We start from the raw sequence: 5,731 nt of genomic DNA on the forward strand, positions 1-5,731 counted from the left end.
CAGAGTGATTTAATCACAAAATTCTTTTTTTTTGTATATATATATTTTATTGATTGACTTTTTACAGAGAGGAAGAGAGACAGAGAGTCAGAAACATCGATGAGAGAGAAACATCGATCAGCCGCCGCCTGCACATCCCCCACTGGGGATATGCCCGCAACCCAGGTACATGCCCTTGACCGGAATCGAACCCGGGACCCTTCAGTCCGCAGGCCGACGCTCTATCCACTGAGCCAAACTGGTTTTTGCATTATATAAGATTTTAAAAAGAGGAAGGGGGAGGGGAGGGGTAGAGGGAGAGGGGGAAGGAGAGAAGGGAAGGAAAAAAGATAGAGACATCAATGTCCTGCAGGTGCCCCAACCAGGTATCGAGCCCACAAGCTAGGTATGTGCTCTGACCAGGAATCGAACCCAACCCCTTTTTGTGTACAGGTCGATGCACCAACCGACTGAGCCACCCTGGCCAGGGCAGCACTATTTCTTGATTAACAGTAACATAATGGTTCTAGAATTTGTCTTTTCACTTACAGCACTAATGACACTTTTTCCCTCTAAATCAAGTTATCTATTATCTCTGGGTATGTCTTATCTCTGCTATTAAACCAATGATTCCTAAGGATAGAAAACATATCCAATTCATCTTAGTATCTCCCCAGTGCACAGCTTTGTACATAATTAGCCCTCAGAGATAACATGTTTGCAACTAGCCAAAATTATCTACATTTTTATTTTTGACTATAGAAGAATTGTCCAACTGACTGGAAAATTAAATCTTAAAATTCTCACTATAAAACAACTTTAAAGAAGGTTCTTTCTCATGGTTCTTTTTAAGAGAAAAAGCAGATACAATCTGAATTTCAAACTGCCCAACTGTTAACTTCTTAACAAGAAGAATACAAGTACTGATTTCAGTAAAATAAAACCTATGTAACCACTACCTCTTTCTCTCCTTTCTTTACATAAGGAGGTCAAAGGGGAATCAAACCCTACTCATTTCAGCCAGATCTGCAACCTGGTCAGTTTACTTTACATTCCTTACAAGCCTAAGGATAAGCAACTAATATTTCAAATAATACTGCAACTTAAAATATTTCACAATTGCTTAACACTTTATCTTTATTTCTTGAAATCACGCAAAAGCTACTTTCACACATATAAAATAAAATCATACACAATCATTTACAAGCACCTTAAAAGATTTTCCCAATCATATCCAACTTTACATCAGAAAGAAAAAAGATGTACAGTAACTTGAACTTCAGAGAATGACAAATGGTAATTCTTGCATCCACGAATAGAAAAAAATCAGTGTTCAAACACAAGAACTGAATAGGGGTCATTTAATTGAGGTAAATCCACCACTCAATTTTATAGATGTCAGAGGTATAGAATCTCAAAAGTAGAAGGGACCTTTGAGATTACCTTGGGTAATTAATTAACCTCCTCAGGTAACAGATGAAACAGAAAGGCTTTCGGACCTGCCTTTAAAATAATGGCCTTAAGTATTCAAAGTCCACAATTAAAGGTGAAAATAACTTGAAAAAGTTATAAACGTACTAGTCACTGGTATTATTCTTAATACCATTACAATAAGTGGACTCCCCCCCACATATACACAAAAATTATCTTTTCACTAATAATCCCATGTGTGAGAATCTAAAATATACATGCGAAAGGCCATCATGACAGCATTCTTTAGTACAGCAAAACACTGAAAACAACTTCAATATCCATTAACAGGAGAATAAATCATTAGAGGCAGTGTGCAGTATAATAATAAGCATAGGCTTTGGACCTGGATAAACCTGGACTACAATACCAACTTTTCACTTGAGAGTTGTGAGACTTACTATGCAAATCACTTAATATTTGAGACTCAGCTAATTACCTCATCTGTAGAATGGGGAATATTATCTTCTTCACGGGGTTGTATAAGGGATTAAAAAGAGCTTGGCATAAGGGATGCAAAAGAGCTTGGCACAGTACCTGGAGCTCAGAGAGTATTCAGTAAATGCTACTGTTATTGGCAACTATTAATATTCATTCACTGGAATATTATACAAACATTTTAAATAATGGTTATAGGAAAATCTCTATATACAAATCTATATTGTTAAAAAACAATAGTATGATCCTGCTTATATGTAAAAAGTAAAAACATGCACACATATATAAATGCAGATGAAAAGTATGAAAAGTAGTTATTTATGGGTAAAAAGCAAATTTTGTTGGCAGAATTGATAAACTTTACTTTATGTACTTCTATATTGTTTTACTTCGAGCATGTATTTAAGTATTTTAAATAAATTTTTAAAAATAAGATTGCAAAAAAATGGCATAATGTACATAATATACATAACATATAAAGTTGTACATACACCATGATTAGAATGTAAAATTGATGTGCATTTTGATAGTGACTAGAAAGAAATATACCAAAATTATACCAGTAGGTCTAAGTGAATTTTTTTATGTTTCCAAAATTTTTGGTCAAAAAACTATTTTTACTCTAAATGAATCCAAAATCGGGGTTATATTTTAATATCTTTCAATGACCTGTGTTCCATGTCAAAGTCCATTTTAAAAAAATCATAAACACAAGACTTTTCCTCACCTCATTTAGTTCTCTGGTCAATATGAACTTAATCTATAGTCATTTCCCTTGACTGTTCCCCTACTGTTGATGCAATTTTACCTAGAAGCCAAAACACCTACTAATGGCAAGATAAATATCTCTCAATCACAAAGAAGTCAGTAATAAAGTCTTTGAAAATAAAAAACTATTAAAATAAATAGAACCTCCACAAAATGAGATTAATGTTACCCTAATATTTTAAATATATTTTATTGATTTTTTTACAGAGAGAAAGAGAGAGGAACAGAGAGTTACAAACATCGATGAGAGAGAAACATCTATCAGCTGCCTCCTGCACACCTCCTACTGGGGATGTGCCTGCAACCAAGGTACATGCCCTTGACCAGAATTGTACCAGGGACCCTTCAGCCCGCAGGCCGACCAGTCAGGGCAACCCTAATATTTTTATTAGCATAAAGAAAACTCATAAAGCAACCAGCAATGATCATTTAAGCCAGTGATGGCGAACCTTTTGAGCTCGGCCTGTCAGCATTTTAAAAAACCCTAACTTAACTCTGGTGCCGTGTCACATATAGAATTTTTTTGATATTTGCAACCATAGTAAAACAAAGACTTATATTTTTGATATTTATTTTATATATTTAAATGCCATTTAACAAAGAAAAATCAACCAAAAAAATGAGTTCACGTGTCACCTCTGACACGCGTGTCATAGGTTCGCCATCACTGATTTAAGCCAATAGAAAATATATATACTCTTAAAAAATAATAGTATATTTTTAAGTTCACAAAGAAATGTTAAAACCATTCTACATAGATACTGCACTTTACAGTTTAAAAACAGTCTTACATGTCATTCTTCTGACAACCCTGGGGAACTATAAGTTATAACCCAAATCCACTGCCTCCATATCATGTCTTTTTTCACTATCTCACATCACATTATTAATTTTCATATGGTTTACTAAGAGCAATCACATTTCTTATACCCTTTGAACATTTATCCTGGAAATCTATTAACTCTCTTATACCTCGTCCTATTAGGCAGGCAGAGCAGGGCATAAGCAAATATATACAGATGACTTAGCAAGATCATTGATCTTTCCAAAGATGACAAAACTAATAAACACTAAAATTGCAGCATATCCCAAGTAGGATAACCAAACTCACAATGAATGGGGGTCAGAAAACTAAGTAATGTGAAAAGAGGCTGAAGGAATCAAGGGTGATTAATTTAGAAAAGGAGAGGAGAGTGACACATGCACATATAAATTTTGTCATCAGATACATGAAGGGCCATCATATAAAGAAATCAGATATGCAGTATGGCTCAAGCAGTTAAAAAAAACAAAGGCAATTCAACCTTCATTCAATAGATATTAACTGGCTATGGACTCTGTGCCAGATGTTTGTGCTCTACTAGGCATACAAAGGTGAATAAGAGTTCAAATCCTTAAGAAGTTCAAATTAGTAGAGAAGACAAGAAAAGTATTAGCACAAGATGAAAAGTACCCAGAAAGCTATGGGAACACAGAGAATGATGACTAATTCTTTGAGGGAGCAAGCTAGTAGAGAAAAATTCAATGAATAGATGAGTAGGAGTTTCAGAAGTGGACAAGGTGGGGAGTGGCATTAACAGGAAGAAAGAGCAGCATGGAGACATGGAGCGCTGCAATTAATCCAGAGTGGTGGAACACCAGGTACACATTAGAGGTACTTAGCCGTGAGGCTTTAAATTGGGAGTGGGTAAGGCCAATGGTAAAGAACACAAAGGGCCTCACAATCTCCATGCCAAGAAGTTTAGGCTCTAACACTCAAGCTATAATAAGAGACTGTAAGTAGGAGTGGCATGCTCAGAAAAATATATAAGAAAGCTCATTCCACTTACCCCCGCCCTCCCCTACTTCCCTTCTGGGGATTGATAGCCTGATCGCTGTTTCTCAGTCTTTGGGTCTGTCCCTTTTCATCAGTCTATGTTGTTCTCTATAATCCACAAATGAGTGAGATAAGAAAGCTCATTCCAGAAGGATGTCACACTTCTAAATGATAACAGTGAAGATAAAAAGGTTAATTAGGAAACCAATATTATTAGCATAGGTGAAAATAATGATGAAAAGATATAGATTCAGATTCAAGAAATATCTAGGAGGTAAAAATCAAACAGAACTATTGGCTATGGGAATGAAGGAAAGGAGAAGGCCCAGGATGATTGTTTGGTTGACTGGTGAACAGTGATGTCCAATGCAGGTAACACAGGAAGACAAATCCATGCAATCAAACAATGTAAGCACCCTGACCAAGAATTGGTTTGTTATAGTCTGGAAACAGGTGATGAAGGAAGGAGAAAGGAAGAGGAGCAAAGATCAATTTACCTTTGGTCTTGTGTAATGTAAGGTGCCTATTCAATTAGCTACTGAATGGCATGTAAATAAGAGGGGAATAGGGGAGTCATTAGCTCACAGGGAGCAACTGAAGATAAGTGGAGTGTATAATGAGATCAACTTTAGATACCAATATTTAAGAGGGGTAAAAGAAAAACCTTACAAACAAGTGAAGAACTGATCAGGGAAGAAATGAATCAGGAGATAGGGTGATGCCAAATAGTCAAAAGAAAAAATTCAAGAAGGGTGAGGCAGATGAAAATAAAAGTTAAATGTACTGCATAAAGCAAAGTTTACCAACAGAAGTTATTCAAAACAGAAATAGACTACATTGTGAGATAATGAATCACATCATCACGTAAATGATGAAGGCAGATAGAGTTATCTAGGAGGCTCTTGACATGAGAATTCTTACCTCAAATGAGAAGTATAGCTATATGACCTATGCAGTACACCTCTGTAGGCCAGGTCATGGCTAGCCTCAACACCATTATGACATTTCCTCAAATATTCTTTTGCAATCTAACCAGTGAATGGGGTATTTGGTTACTTTAATAAAAGTTTTTAAAATTTTTCTACATACTTCATTTGACTCATAAGCAACCAATACTGGATTAAAACTTTTCACTAATTCTGCTCTTGGAGTACAAAATATTGCTGCAGAAAGTGTGAAAATAGCTGATCTAATCTACTTAAAATTCAAACTGATTTCAAATGAACTCTTAACATTATCTTCCTAACCTTCTCCATTCCT

Source organism: Myotis davidii, unplaced genomic scaffold (assembly GCF_000327345.1).
Source record: "Myotis davidii unplaced genomic scaffold, ASM32734v1 scaffold955, whole genome shotgun sequence".
Classification (NCBI taxonomy): domain Eukaryota; kingdom Metazoa; phylum Chordata; class Mammalia; order Chiroptera; family Vespertilionidae; genus Myotis; species Myotis davidii.